The following is a 17,037-nucleotide window of genomic DNA, read 5'->3' as shown; positions in this document are numbered from 1 at the left end:
ATGCCTTCACTGGAATATGAATCAGATTATGTTCATAGAGAGACTTGATAAACTGATAGCTTCTCTCTGATGCTGGCAGCTGTTACATTTATTTATGATTGTTTCACATTAAAACATGATGACTTTAAGGGAGAATGACTATAATTAATCTTTCCTCATATGCTAGAATATATATCAGAACTACCAGATTAGAAGACTGGATTGTGTGCAGTCTTGCACAGAATTGACACCATACATTTTTCTAAATACAAATGATAAATGCTATGGCCCGTGGAATGCTTATCTAGCACATTTATATTTAATTGTGTCTTGACTAGATTGCTTTTAGAGCAAGAGATTGTTAGAGATAAGTTAGAGATAAATCTACTGTATTCAGAACTGAAAGTCAAATATTGGAACCTTACACCACCATCATTTCAGTGCTCAGTGTATTTATTCCAGAACACTTGTGACATGACAACTGTACTGTATGTTAGACTCACAAAGAAGGGTGAAGAGATTTTCTATTATTGCACCTAGTGAATTTGTGTGTGTGTGTGTGTGTGTGTGTGTGTGTGTGTGTGTGTGTGTGTGTGTGTGTGTGTGTGTGTGTGTGTGTGTGTCAGCTGTATGGCTCCTCCTTAAATGTGCGAATGCCCAGGACACAGAAGAACCACAAAAGAGATATGTATAAAAATAGTTTTATTTGTATTAAAAAGTCGATGATAATTTAAGTGTTAAAAGTAGTTTTAAATCCATGCAATCTCCAAATAATAGTCCAGTCACAAGCCGTCAGTCAACAGTGGACCATTTGTAGTCAATCGGGGCTGCGATCTGTCCAGCGTAGAGAACTTGGTGTGATGTCGTGGGCAACGCCCCTTCACGACGATGGAATTCCCCGGTGATTCCCAGTGACGTCACTCCCCGAACCGGCATCCACATACACGACAGCAAAAACAAGTTATCAAGACTCTTCCCGGCCAATACACAACACAACACAACACAAGGACACAGTATCAGGATAGCAAAACAACTTCCCTTTATGCTGGGTATTTTGAACGTTGAGTCTTTTCGCGTTGTTGGCTTCTCACGGTTCCAATGGAACGTCAGTGTAGTTTATCTCTAATCGGCAACCAGCAAACCTCGGATAGCAGAGCAAGGAATCAAGACAAAGCAGGCCACGTAGCCAACACAATGGAGCGTCAACTTTGGAGGCAATCTTACTTCCCTTTGGCCCAGGAAGTGTGGGCATTTAATATCCAGCGATCGCGAATCTCTGCAACGTCTGCCTCTTCTAGTTGCAGCCCAATTCGGTTCGTTCGTTCGTTCGTTCGTTTGTCCGTCCGTCCGTCCGTCACCGTTTCGCGGTCCCCACCGGGCACCCAGTAATTCTACAGCTTCCTCTTCTTATACCCCTCCTCTTTGCCCCTCAATCCCGTTGATAGGTTAGGTGGTGATTGTCCAGGTAATTTGTCCAGGTTAAAGCAATGGAGTAATCTGTGAGCCCCAATGGGAAGTCTGTGTGGGGAATAGTGTTCTATGTGATTCACACGGTGCACATTATAGGAAGTGAATTACACACAGTGAACAGTGAACATAAATACATTTTACGAGCACAGCAATCAAAAAGGCACAGCACACAATATTCACAGCAAGCTGGAAACACACTAAACTATTCACCTACAGTCCCAATAGGCTGACGTGTGTGTGTGTGTGTTTGTGTGTGTGAGTGTGAGTGTGAGTGTGTGTGTGTGTGAGTGTGTGTGTGTGTGTGTGTGTGGGTGGGTTGGTGGATGGGGGCGATACATGTGTGTGTGTCTGTGTGTCTTGGTGTGGGAGTGAAGCTGAGATGAAAGGCGGTTGAGTGGCATGTAGTTGTTTAATCAGTGATCTGAAGGTTAGATCCTGATAGCAGGGACCAGTAATGCATTCTGTGGATGAACTCTAAGCAAAGAAGGGTCTTAAGGCAGGAAGGATTATCTCCCCCTTGACAAAAAACCACCATCTTAGTCCTCACATCCTACTTAGTATGAAGAAGCTTTGTGCCATGGTGCTTGGCGATGCCGAATCGCATGGCTAAGACAATGCAAGCTTTCTGTCTTATCCGCATAGCAGATACTTTTTCCACAATGTCTCGTGGGCACATCTAAAACCCACACATATGCTTAAAAAGGACTATCTGTCCTGTAATGTGAGCTGAGCTTTACTGCTAGCTCTGGAGTGTCATTCTTCTGCACTGAACACGGATCAGGAGCAGTGCTCTCATCCGTCTGAGTTTGATCACACTCAAGGTTCAAGGGGCTGTCTACTGGCAGCAGGGTATCTTTAACCCAGTACTTCCCCCAGCTCTCCAGTGCAGTCAGCCTCCTCCACCCAGTGTCTGAGGGCTGTCTGTCACGAGAGCAGTCATTTAAATCCACACAAAGTGTATCCATGCCACAGCAGCATGATTGGTCTTCAAACCCATTATTGTAACTTGAGGATGGAGCCAGCCCTTGTGAAATGTGTTGAGTTGTTAAAGGGTCGTACCTCAGGTCTAACATGTCAGTAAACTTGATAGCTCATTTATTAGCTCCATGTGATATCCCATTTGGGTGGTTCTTTTCACATTCTCACAAATACTGAGTTATAATTCTTGATTCTTCATTTCTTATTTATTGTTCGTTTCCTTCTCTCCATATTTGGCCTTAACTCAAAATGGAAATTTCAGCAATGTATCTGTAATGATCTGTAATGCAAGTTTTGTTAATGTGGAATTGTATGAAATGCCTCACAATTTCATGTAAAATCACTTATAAACATATTTACCTTGCTTACCAAGTTATTCGACTCCTTTCCTTCGTACCAAGTTATTAGACTCCTTTCCTTCGTACCAAGTTATTAGACTCCTTTCCTTCGTACCAAGTTATTAGACTCCTTTCCTTCGTACCAAGTTATTCGACTCCTTTCCTTCGTACCAAGTTATTAGACTCCTTTCCTTCGTACTAAGTTATTATACGTCTTTCCTGTGAAAGAAATCAAAGAATTTTGAACTTCAAATCAATAAATATGTCAATCAAATTCATTCCATGCTTACCATGGTTATTAAGAATTTGTAGTATAATAATTCAGAACTAATGACATGGAGCAGTGAGGCCTGAGGTGAGGCTTTGATCCAAAAGCAGAGATAAGTGATTTTAGCTAAAACAGAAGTCCAAAATGTTCACAAAGTACACCACAGACTAAGAAAAGGGGGGTGCATCAACAACCAGACCTTGGCCAAACACAGTCCTTGAAATCCAAAAGAGATACGTATAGGTACAAAAAGACTGGGCAAAATAAAAGGTGATGCTCACGACACGGACCAAACAAAAGGCATGGCATGTACTGGTCACAAAAAACATTGAAGAAAGAAGAAATGAAGAAGAATGAACTTGGGTTGACTTGGGTTGACTTCGGGTGAATCAAGGAGCTAGCTGCTGATGAGCACAGTGGATTGGTCAATCATGGTATGACCAAGGAAAGGGAATCTGGGGGGAACACAATCCTGCACAGACAAGAAACAGGCACACAGCATACACACAAGCAGGAGGGAGATTGGGAGAACAGGCTAGGGAGCAGAGGTACTGGTTCGGAGTGTGACAATTCATTCTTGTCTTAACAAAATGTGATGTTTCGGACCAGATAGTATATCTGATATGTATGAAACATCAAATATGCTGAGTATGTATTTTAGGCACATTTGTAGCTAAAGGCGGTCATACATTTGAAAGAAGTGGCTTGGCAGTTCATTCTAAAATGTCAGTGTGAAGAGATTTGGCTGCTGTATCAGACCTTTTCTTAAACATTGTCACGTGCAACGTGCTAAATTGCAAGTGTAATCACATAGTTTTAACCAAGAATATTTCTAAATTAGATCATCATGTTTTGGCTGACACGTCAGATTTCCAACATGCTTATAGACTAAAAATGCAGGGACAAGAAATCCTTGAATGTGTGGGGACACAAAGAATACAATAGGTTATAATCAAGCCAACCCTAACACACTAGCAGGGATTAGTGCAGGGGTTCTGTGTTACACGCAGTCTTGCCTTTGAACTTAAGTTATCGCCAACTCCATTACATGACTCAGTAGAGGGGTGATGCACTGTTGAGATATTTTCCCAGACACTTTTGTCAGCAACCAGAGGCAATTCATTTAAGATAGGGCCAAACCAGTGAGCGCTGCTGGGAGCCTCATTTGCAGCTGGGGGACTGTGTTGCTAAATCCCCCTGCAGATGATGGAAGATTTGAATAAGCTGCTGTGGCAGCACTGGGTATCCCTGGGTGTCCCAAGACAGAGCCAGATTGATGTGGGCACCAGATGCATGGTCCCAACCACTATCCTAGGGTATTACGCACACAACCTCACTCCAGGACACAAAGCTGTAGGTAGGTCAAGGCGACGCCCTTGTCCTCATTTTAGAGAAATGCATGTTATAATAGGGCCACATTCTGAAACAAAGACGAGACTCATGCCATTCATTGTAAGTTCATTGTAATCAAGATTAATTGTAATGTTTGCAGGGAGTGCGTGGAGCACACACTTCAAGTGTTTTCTCCCGTATAAACCTATTTTCCACAGGGTTTTCAAATTGAACACTTCAAGTGTTATACTCCCGTATAAACCTATTTTCCACAGGGTTTTCAAATTGAACACTTCAAGTGTTTTCTCCCATATAAACTTATTTTCCACAGGGTTTTCAAATTGAACACTTCAAGTGTTTTCTCCCATATAAACTTATTTTCCACAGGGTTTTCAAATTGAACACTTCAAGTGTTTTCTCCCATATAAACTTATTTTCCACAGGGTTTTCTAATTGCTCTGCAACTATTAAATGGGGTGGGGGTTGTGGTGGGGATTTAGATGCTTGAATAAATCTAGTGAGGCAGAGCACATGCTTTTGCTGGTTCTGCACCTTCTGCCTCTCCCCTCTCTTCGTCTGCCCTTGATCCTCTGCTCACCAGAAAAGCCCGTGCTGTCACAGACACAGTAGCATGTACGGTCCAGAATCACTGTGGATCAACAGGGTTCCCACGGTCATGGACATCCTGGAAAAGTCATGAGATTCAGTACTTCAGTGTCCAGTATGTTCCCTATATGCATTCAACAGCGGCGCACCGCAGAGTTAGGAAGGCCACTGCTGAAATCGAACACGGTTTATTATGCATGATAACACGTACCGTAACATTAAAGATATTATAGGTTAATTCTACAGGCCTAATCTACAGGGCAGAAGTTAATTCAGTGAGAACTGTGTGAGACCAATGGTGTAGTGGGAATATTTAAACACAAAAATATGAATGCGAAGTCTAAACATTTCAATGTCCAAATCTGACAAAACACAGTGCTCAATGCTTGGAGGCCTGTAGGAAAGGTTATCCACTCTTCTAGCGTAATCCACTGCACCCCTGTTCAAGACACCATTAGCATTTCCTCAGTCATAGTGGCATACCAGTTTAAAGGCTAGCCTTAAAAGTCAATCCCAAACACTTGAACAACTCAGTTGGGGTTGAGACAAAATTATGAACTTTTCAGTATCATGTTCAAGTTAGTACATCCCAACATGAACCAACATAACCTAAACCATCAGATTCATTAAAAAGTGGCAGTGCACCATTAATCAATGTAGGTCTACATTACCGTACAGTACCTCTACAGTAGTTCTTTTCAATTAAATATGAAAAAGTGTAGAAAAAGAGTTCTCAGTACAACAATTAACTAAAGATGATTTCAAATAACCCTTGTCTACTTACTATTTCCAAAAAGGAGAGAAGACAAAACATATATTAAAATAATATAAACATAATATGCTTTAATAATAATACTACTACTACTAAAAGCACTGAGGGTCCAGCGTTGCAGGCTCTTGTGACATATCTTTAAAGGATGCTGAATCTGGTCACCTGCTAGGTTTGCACATTGCCCTTTAGTGGTGGTTAAAAACCAGGCAGGGGGCATCTCATTTGTGCATAAAGGCAATAGTGACATTTACACTTCCATTTAGATGTCATTGCTCCTGCTGTTATCTTCTGAGTTCCTTAAAAAAACATCCGAAAGCATTTCCATTTATGCTCACATTAGTATGTTTTGTGTGTCTTATGTTGGGTGATATTTGATCACAAAGAGGGCTTTTCCTGGTAGGGTAGTTTTTCAGGACTAAATGACAGACCATAGAAATGCAACAGACAACACTTAATCCAAACAGGAACTTCACATTGGCCTGTTTTAAATCTAGGCTACAGATTGTACCATCACAGTAAAAACATGCATCAATCCAACCCACTGTGTCAATGTAAAAATGTGAAATGCACAGCATATTCTGCCAAGGTGACTGGACAGCACCCCACAATGGCAGTGGAAACAGACCATAGTTTTTCAACCTTCAGATCACTGATTAAACAACTACATGCCACTCAACTGCCTTTAAATGTTGCTTCTTTTTTAACCCGATATGTACTGTAAATATATTTTAAAGCAAGACTGCATTGCATCCACATAGACGTTAAATTGATTACTGAGATGAACAATTATGTTTTCATCAATATCTCAGCCTTTCAAGAACAGAGGACAGCTTTTAGTTAGAGATTAATGTAATTTCATATAGTTCACTATTGCTGTAATTATGCGTTTCCATTTGAGGCCCTGAGGGATAATTTGGCCAACTTTGACCTTGCCTGTTAAGAGACAAATTGCATGAGATTCCCCCAAAACAAATTAGCCTGACATTATCATGCAAATAGTCCCCCCCCCCCCCCCCACCCCCCCTCCACTTCTCATGGAAATTCTAAACACAACTCTGCACCTTGCCTGGGTTTTCCTGGGAGACTGTGGCAGGTTGTACAAAAGGAGTACAGTGTGTTAGTGTTTTTCATGATAAAAAAGCCTGTGTTTGTGTATCTGTGTCTCTGTGGAGCTACAATAATTGGTGTTTAGCTAAGTACATCCTTAATGCATATTTTTTTTATGTAACTGTTGAGATAACCATTTTCTTACAGATCAGTAAACGTCATCGTATAGGAACATTTCAATTTTACAGTCTCAGCATAGACATGATTCATTTTCCATCATATTACTTAATGTGTTTGGGTACACAATTATGTATTGCCCATCATATAACATATCAGAACTTGCAAGCACTTTTAGGGATTTATGTTTAATAAAACACAATATAATTGCACTGCTATGACACGATCTCAGTTATGCCTGTCTGTTGCTCTCCAGATACATTTTTGCTGGGATTATAGTCTGGTAAATCAGTAAAATATGGCTGTTTCCACAGCCATTGTGGGGTGCTGTCCAGTCACCTTGGCAGAATATGCTGTGCATTTCACTTTTTTACATTGACACAGTGGGTTGGATTGATGCATTTTTTTACTGTGATGGTACAATCTGTAGCCTAGATTTAAAACAGGCCAATGTGAAGTTCCTGTTTGGATTAAGTGTTGTCTGTTGCATTTCTATGGTCTGTCATTCAGTCCTGTGAGACATTTTGGATTAAAGCTATAACTTTATGGAACATATGTAATAGAAATGTACAAAAGGTGTGAAGCTATAGCCAGAACTTACATACCTACATTTTGGGAAGATATGCTACTATCTTCTATGCTGGACCATCCTCTATAACACCCAAACCAACTGATGAGATTCTGGCAGACATCTGTGAGGAAAATAGGTAGGTGAATGTTAAGGTCTGGGCTGAGAGGGGTCCCTCTTCAATCCATCATCCTGTCACAGGTCTGATTTCTTCAGAACAAAGTGGATGTTTTTTTTTTAATATAAGGCGCTGGGTGAGGAGGGCCGTCTAGGATGCTTGTGTTATTGGCCCTGTATCTACATGAACAGGTGCTATGACAGATATATAGGTGCACAGTAGTAGGGAGTTTCCGTTATATAGAAAAGTAAGTTTTGACAGAAATGTTGTACCACTAAAGCCAAGAAGTCATAGCCATTTTAATTGTATTGAGGTGTCTCAAATAGTCTTGACAGTACTATTTAATGGCTTCATCAATTACTTGTCTACTTTCAGTTGCTATGCATTCTTTGGTAGAAGCAGTTTGTGCCTCTGGTCTGAGCACTTTCGGTAAACAAGCCTGAGTAATTTTCCTTGTTAACAGAAGAGAATACAATTTAGAAACTTAAGCTGAAAGCAAGATATATTTATAGTTGTAGTTAAGGTATTTAGCTTTTGTCCAAAGCGACTTATAAAACATTAGATAAGGAAAGAGTAAAAACAACGAGAAGATTAAGCATAATGCAATTACATTCATAAAATAAGTATGATATTAAAATAAAACAGTAAAATAATAATACAAAAACAAAAACCAAAACTATGATTATATTAATAAAATATGCCTAAAGCAAATAAACCAATTAGACAAATGCTGTTTAAAATGGTGAGTTTAAAAATGCTTTTTGAATGTATCAGGGCTGTTGCTGGAACGGAGAGCACTAAGTAGGTCATTCCACCTCCAAGGTACCATGAGAGTCTTGACTGCGATCTCTTGCTGCGAAGAGAAGACAAAGACAACAGATACTCGATACAACAGATACACTCAAAAGTGGTATCTACAGTATTGTGATAGGCAAGCCAACAGATCAAAAAAATCTGGCCCCCCATTGACCAGACTGGGCGCTCTTCGGCCCCCCTGTAATTTGGGTTTGAGACCCCTGCATGAATGGGTTTCGTATATGAAAGAGGCTATAGTTAGTTCATTGGATTGGTATAACTTCTGAGGCCCCTGGCTAACTTACTGTCAGACTTAGTTCCCTTTGGGAGTCTGCTCTAGTTGGCTTGAGATGACTGCCTCAGCATATCTGCTGTTGCCATACATTTCTCTTCCCTGTCATTTGCAGGGAACTTCATAGCCTGAAATGGTCTTGTTCACCTCCTACGGAACTTAGCGATGCCTTGGGGATCTGGCATTATTAATATGAAATGACAGAGGTGTTCTGCTAATAAGTTACGATTGACAGTGATCTTTAGAATTCCCACTTTCATCCTTGCCTAGGGTAAGTGTTACGGCCTGGCCCTCTGCAGGCATAAGAATCTCTGGCCACTTACGTAGTTTATGTGTTCATTAGTGGGCATGAGAAGGAATGTACACTTTAGCTGTGTATCAACAACATTTGAGTTCAGCTGCGGGGGAATTATTCAAAACATTGACTTTACAACAATTGGTTTGGTTGAACTCCCCCAATATGCCTCTGCATTAGATAGGGTTTGAGTTTTTGTTTGAGGCCACAGCTCTGCAGGGGTACATACAGTACAGTGCGATCTCAGCCAGGTTGAGCGCTCTCATATTTCTACGTTTAGGTTACCATGGCAATGCAATTCCTCAACTGAAAATAACAGTGTGCCATTCATGACCTTATTGATTTTAGAGGAGTGTGGTTTCCTGCACTAGATGAATCTCTCCTCATTAAAACACCAGTGTTGTGGCCACTGTGCCTCAGGGACACTGGTAATTATAATAAATAGAGGTGTGTATTTAAATAGAGTAGGCTCCAGTCATTTCACCAGCTCTCACCTGGAATAAAGCTCCCCCTCAGGAGTTAAGGCAACTGTTGCACAGTGAGTTCTCCCTCGCTGCCATGTAGCCAGAGAGGCTACAAAGTGAAGCCTTAACCTATTGAGAAGTCCTTTAACCTGTCATAATGCTTTCAAAGGAATAGAACAGAATGCCAGGAAGGAATTAGGGGCTGTATTACAGAAATCATCCTATCCTGTCCTTAAGTTGTGGTTTTGAACAAATCCATATTACAGAAGCAAATCCTATTTTATCTTAGAACATTTTCAAGTTAGGAAACCCTAAACAAGTCAATCCTACTCAATAGTTGATTGATTGTGTCTGTTACCTAGCAACTAACGTCACATACACATTCTAGTACTAGAAAATATGGTGTGTTCATGAGCAACTGAGAAGGTTGTGCTAGATTCGATCAGCCGGAGGGACACTCTCTAAACGGTAAGCTGCTGTAATTGGTTGTTTTGCTGTCAGGATACTAATGACACTCTGGGCATTTAAAAAGGTTGTGCGGCAGCTGTTTTACGCACATTCGTTAAATAGCAACTGGATCTACAGGCCAGGCACTTTGTGGGCTTTCGCCATGCTTTCGGTTTTCCAGTTGACCTCTGTGGCAAAGGGGTTGGAATACCTGAGCCTTTTTGCTTCAAGAGGAAGAGGCATCCTATCCTTCAGGCTCACCTGATCAATTTCGGAGTACCGAGTGTGGTCCCTGGCCTTAGCCTTCATATTTCTGAGAACCTTCGCAGAGGGGAAGTAACAGAATCTGGAGGGGGAAGGTGGGCTGGTTTGAGCAAGATGCTGCTTCACCTCACTTCCTCACACCCTGCTTCGTGAGCTCTGCTACTCGCTGCTTCACCTCACTTCCTCACACCCTGCTTCGTGAGCTCTGCTACTCGCTGCTCTACTCTCACGTCCACAGGCTCACGGATTGATGCCTCCTTTGAAAGGACTCATACTTGTGGTTTCATATCAAAATATCATTGTTATCATGATTTTTTTAAATAAATACTATGTTTTAGTGCTTTGTAAATGGGTCATTGTGACGATGAGTCATTGTGGGGTGATTCTTTTTTTACCATTTCTCCCATTGCATGGCCAGCATGCACCCTTGGTTGTGTGACAGCATGTTAATTGTATGGGAAATACAATTGAATCTCTCTCCAGGGTCCTTCTCTATTCCTACTCCTTCCCCTATTGTCATCCACCTAGCACATGTACATATATCCAGCTCTACCTTTAGTCTGGGTCATTTCTTGATGCCACGCCCAATCTCCTATGCCTATGTTATGCCCCTCTTCACCCCCACTGGCTTTGCCGTATCAGTGCAACAGCATTTGGGTGGTGAATGGGCATAATTAGCTTGATTGTCTACACCTGAGAAAGGGGGCTTGCATTCTCACCATGCGTTTGATGCTGGTGCACACTTGGCATTTACTATTTGATCCAATTTATGTTGCGGCTCACGAGCCAGGTCGTAACAGCCTACGGTCATTTTTGGTTAAAAGTAAATTAAACGTTAACACCATTCTCCCAGTGGTGGATAGCTAGGGGGCTAACATAGGGCAGTGGTGGTTATTTAATGAGAATACATAAGTTAGGACAGCATCTGGATCGCCTTCAAATTATTTTGGGATATTTGGGATATTTTGGCAAGTTAGGATGCTTCTGTAATACCATTTTCCTATCTAGAGTTGAGATAGGATTTTAAATTTAGGATCTGTCCTTCTGTAATAGCTTTTATCTAAACACAGAGCCTACTAGAAATATAAGATAGAATATTACTGTTGGGATGTTTCTGTAATAGCCTCAGGTGTGGAAAATGGCTCCCACAAGGTAAAGTAGCTAGTGGTAGCTATCTGACCTTGTGGTCCTCACCTCATAGCTGTCCAATTTAGAGAAATACCATTGATACGGTTTCTTGTTGGCTCTAGATTATCTGAGTGGACCACAAGTGTAGAGTTGCTCTGAAATATACCCTACTGGCTCCTTTTAACTCCTTATATATTCCATATATATATTCATTTTTACCTGCACTGGCTTTTGAGGAAGATCTATCATCTGAGCTGTTTTGCTTACATTATAAATCTCACTACACAGGTCTGTGGATGAGTAACTCGAAAGGACTTTTATGGGAGGTAAATTCTAACCACTTTTTACTAATGATGTCTCTAACATCTGGGAAATCACTGACTGCATGGCTCCAGTGCCTGTGGCACGGTGAATACACTGGGCGTAAAAACAGCTTTTGAAAACTGACGAATCAAACATGGGATGACTAATTCATTTCACTCTGTAAAGGGTGACATTCAGTGACACATTTCAAGCAGCTTTCCGAGGCAATGTGTCCTTTGATGGGGGACTGATTGAAAACAAACACTGTCTGTTGGGCACATCACTTCAAATGCCATATAACTACTAAATTAGAATGTAGATTGAAGTGTATGGTGTCAAGAGTAAGAACTATGATTAACATACCTGCATTCAGGTGCTCGGACAGGACATTTGTTACATTTGACATTGCAATTTATTCCAATACAGTACAACAGTGATATTTCAAAAGACACATTAAGAATGCAGAGTCTGAGTTTCTGACACAAACACAAACTGGCACAAACTGGGCTTAGTACAAATCGTAGAGAAAATAGTAGTAGAGACAATTTTAGCAGAAAAACTGTTCTGTTGGTGTGCACTCTCTGTGCTTCTTTCTGTTAATGTAACAAAAACACAAAGAAATGTGTGAGGGTGACATAGATCCTTCGGGAGGTAGTAGACGTGCTAGTGATGCTGTTGATGTTGTGCATAAACACCTCCTTCTCCTCTGGTATAAAATAAGCTATGCATCGCCTCAGGTCATCCATGTCCTCTGTTGGCATAGAGCTCAGTTTGCTTGTATATAAGGTATTAAACATGCTGATTCACCCGGAACACAATTTAAGAACACTGCCGCCAAGTAATTATATTCCACTTTAATCTATTTACACTTTGTGCCTTTTGCTCTGTGAACACAATCAGCAAATGGAGGTGTCCCTATATGTGGATATTGCTTTGAGTTCATTTCAAATTATGGAAGGTATTGCAGAATGAAGATTTGCTTGACTATTGACTTGATTAAGACTTGATTAATGTGGTAAAGACATATGCTTGCCACCTTTAATATTAATAAATAGATTAATAAAGGGTATATGACCTTGACAGTTCCATTATATTGCTTATACCAGTGCCAATGCAAATTAAAGAAAGCTCTATAATTTGACATTAATTAACAATGTTAGCAATTAAACAAAAATACCTTGTTAGACATATAGTCAAGCAGAATAAAATAGGTTCAGACTTACTAGACAAATAAATAATGTGGTTAGAACACTTCCCAACCAGTCTGATTTGAACTTGCTATTGTATAAATGCCTATTTGTTCCCATTCTATAATTGTAATAAATAATAGCTGGTAAATTACATATAGTAGATGATTACCCCACGCAGACACCCATCAGCACGTTTCAAGGGGACCATATGACGACATACACAACTCAATCAACAAAGACGCAATAAAAAAAGGAAAACGTTACAGCGTTTCAGAATTTCCATTCTCCCTACCTAACCTGTTTTGTTATCTGACCGTCTTCCTTCCTTTCCCTTAATTAATTTAGCAGCTCCTTCTGCCTCGCTGCAGATGAGAGATCTCAGACTGCATAATTAATACATACTGTTATTCTGCATCCACATGAGAGAGAGAGACATGGGTAGTGGCTCCCGATTCTTGTTTTTACTCCGAAGCATCATATTCCTTATCATTATGAGATTAGATTAGCAGGCTCTGGATTGTGTGGTGTTTGTCTATTAACCTTGAAGGCGGTCTAGGTTAATGTTCAATCACTTCTCCACTCTTGGTGGGCCGGTGTGTGGCACAACAGCTGGTTTCCAACTGAATGAAGAGTCAAGCTTTGATTAAACTTTGTGTGCACCCCATGCACAAAATGCCCTGTATCTAATAGAGGACATTTCCACAGATGGAGTGAGATGGCAATCGGGTGCTGAGAGTGAAATCATTTGAACAGTGTTAAACATAACGGCACCCTTGAATGGGCGCCCATTTTGGAAATGCTTGACATCACTTTTCCCCCCTTTCTCCCATACTATGCAACAAAATAGCCAGGGTAGGGAGGTCCAACATCAGTAGTGATCCATTTGGAGACCCATCAATCATGCTGATGCAGGCACATGATGCAGAAATTAATTTACGCTGAAAAGCTCAGCCACATTTCAGTCTCGTAGTGCATCTTTCATTTCAGTGCTAGTTGGAATCTCAAATAGAATTTTAGTGGAAAACTGTTAATTAAGGATGCTTTGTTAGATGATGCTGACACGTGATGAGGTAATGTCTCTTATGTTACACTTTCCACTATAAATGTTTCCACAATTCCTTATTTTAGACCTTAATTGTTGTTTATTTTTGTGTTAATTCCTGTTCTGGTAATGAGGATGCAGGGCACATCAGTATGTCATCTGATTGATAAGATAAGCAAAGTGTTCTGGCATGCCTAGTGCAATGCTATGATGGCAGAAGACATTATGTACCTGAACAGATGCACTCAATGAGCTGCCAGACTTTGAATGCAATTCCGCCGTGAACTGCTACCACTACTGCCAGGTTGTCTTCCAAACAAAAAGAGTTAACATATTCTCTGCTGCCACCAGCTCACAAGATGTTTCTTTTTTTTTTGACTGAAAGCTGGAACAACCACCTTGAACCCAACACCTTTCTCAAGTGATTGGCTCTAGGAGAGTGTAGCGGGGCTTCCTCCTGTGAGCGAAACACGATGGTCTCCAAAAGGTTCAAAGCTCTGAGCTGTACCTCTGCTGCTCTGCATCCATGCAGAAACTTCCAGCTGGTCTCCCACTCTGGTGCCCTGCCTGCTGCCTGGTGCCTGCTGCCTGCTGCCTGCTGCCTGCCATGGCGTTAGAGTGATTGCCTTCCGCTCTCGGGAACAAATGACATTAGACTATGGGAATATTAGGCGCTCAAGGGACGTTTTAAATCAGTCACTGGCACTTAACAAGCCAATCATCGACGGTGGAATTCTACCGAGCTCACTTACTGCTGAAAGGAATGGTGATGGTTATGATGACCTTATAATGTCGGTGATTTTAGCGAAAGTCAATAGTTTTAAAACTCGACAGCCAAACAAGTACAACCCCAGTTGTTTCCTCTTTATCTTGGAAAATGCACACGTTCATGGAACTTGCAAACAGCTAAACTAACAGCTGAAAATAAAAAACTTGACTGTTAATTGTTTAAACTGTACTAACAGGTCAGACAGTGGCAGGCCACTAAATCATTGTAACATTAGAGAATATCTGAAAATGATTGGCACATGAACCTTGAACTAGCTGATTGACAGTTGGAGAGATTTTCTCTGTTGGAAAGCCAACTATATGACCAGCATTTGTAACATCACAGTCTCATCACATAGGTTTCCATGGTGAAGTATAGAAAACGTATTTCTAATGCAGCAATATAATGATCTACCAGTAGGGATATTACTACCCTTTCATGATGACCGTTGATAAAGACCAGGACTTTTGCAGACATGGGTTTAATCCTGCTTCATCTCTTTTTCTTAATCCACTTTTTAAAAAAGCATTCTAAACAACTCTGAAAACTTTATAGAATATTTGAGTTTCTGCATTGGAACATCTCTCAGACACAACCTAACAAAGTTTATGGGTTGCTATTTGCATTTGACCTCCTTAAGGTTAAATTATTAACTGTAGTTATGGCTTATAGCATACTGTATGCCTGTTCACTGTAGCCAAGATATTCTTGTTAATGCAGCTCTTTGTCATTTCCTGAAGCTTCCTGAAGTCACAAGTGATATATTTGAAAAGAGTACTCAAACTTTAGATCTGCTGGAATGGTGCAGTGTTTGATGATGCTTTGTGTATCAAGGTAAGATGCACAAGGACCACAGAAGCTGTAAATGTAGCTTAAACACAACATTTGTGCTCTCATTGCAAATACAGTTCATTGTTGTTCATTGATGAAATACATATTTTGTTATTTTAAAAGGATCAAAAAGTCATTCTATATTTAAAATGATTTACTGCAATCAAGCTTTAGTCCGCACTATTATTTAGATGATGCCAGAAAAATGTTTTCATAAGAAATAAATGGTACCATAAGAATAAAAAACAATAATTCAGAATGTATCTGGAATATCCTCTTTTTCATCAGAGATGACGAATACACCTACATGACTCCCTGCTCAAAGGATTACACACTGCACCAAATTATTATTTTCTTTAAAAAATTATTCTTTCTTTAACATGTAGACATTTATATTTTTGGTCATGAATAATTCTTTGCAATCATGTATGTAGATTTGATTCTGTAACTCTTTGATCAAACAAAAAAAAAATAGTTCTAGGAAACTTCAAGTAAGTGAAATCAATAGGGAAATGTGTAATTATCCCTTTATAACTTATTAATGTCAGAGCTTTGCCCTAAATATCTTGCTCAGTTACGAGTTATCATGTCAGATTTGTTCATCTTCAACAGCATGCTTAAGGAATCAGAAGGTGGAATGGATTGACACACATTCCATGGTTAGCAGTGATTCAGTTTCTAACATATTCCTATGTAGGTGGAATTGGAACTCCAAAGATGAATTTGTTCATTGTGTGATTTAAACTGACCTTTTTACTATGAAACATAGTCATGAAAGTCATTACATAAATAATCACACCTCTCCTCTAATCACCTCCTGTAACTCCTTTGTTTTTTTCTCTTATACTCTCACCTCTTTCCTCTGATGGCTCTCCGACCTCTGGGCAGAGGTCAACCCTATTGTGTAGTCAGATGGGTCAGATGCACTGAACTCATTTCTTTCGGGAACAGCGCAAGAGCATACTTGAGATTTCTTGTCAGTTAAGAACTGAGCACAACTAAATAGGTTTACTAGCTAAGCACGAGAAACAGAACCTTGCTAGCTCACAATGGAAGCAACGAAGCAAGTCAGTGCCAAGTGACTCACTCAATTGAACTTTGAACTTTATTGCTGTGAAATCTTTTCCTGGAGAGGCATTTGGTAGTTGATATGCAAAGTATGATAGCCATATGCAAAGTTGATGTTAGTTCTGCTTCACACAGACGCAGGGTCTTACATGTAAACTAACCATCCTCTTTCCCCACCTGGCCCCTTTCTCTGAAGGGCTAGATGAGCCTGACTGCACACCACAGAATTCCTCCTATTGTGCAAACAAATACCAATATTCATTTATAAATTTCGTTTGAAATTTGTAAATGGAATCCCACTTGCAGTAAATGCAAGTTGTGCCTGTCCGCTTAGAGTACTTCAGAAAATGTATTCTGGATGTGAAATGTATTTCCAGATCAAAATAGTGGAAGCCAAGCCAGGCCAGGCCTGGGAATCATTATGAAATAAGCATATTTTGTTCATGCCAGCAGCCAAACGATGGCACCGTCTCAATGTACCTGTTGCTTCTGCTTG

General features: G+C 40.4%; 1 long non-coding RNA gene across 1 annotated transcript; it reads right to left on the bottom strand.

Annotated features, from left to right (window-relative positions):
* Window positions 1-1,340: 1,340 nt before the first annotated feature.
* Window positions 1,341-16,735, bottom strand: LOC116220833. Its single transcript, XR_004163911.2, has 3 exons — window positions 16,327-16,735; window positions 2,797-2,984; window positions 1,341-1,497 (listed from the first exon to the last, which is right to left on the bottom strand). It is a non-coding gene; the product is annotated as an uncharacterized LOC116220833 (long non-coding RNA).
* Between the last annotated feature and the right edge of the window lie 302 nt (window positions 16,736-17,037).

This window comes from Clupea harengus, chromosome 6 (assembly GCF_900700415.2).
Source record: "Clupea harengus chromosome 6, Ch_v2.0.2, whole genome shotgun sequence".
NCBI classification, from domain to species: Eukaryota; Metazoa; Chordata; class Actinopteri; order Clupeiformes; family Clupeidae; genus Clupea; species Clupea harengus.
Note: the sequence above shows the minus strand (reverse complement) of the source record. Positions and strands in the feature narration are given on the sequence as shown.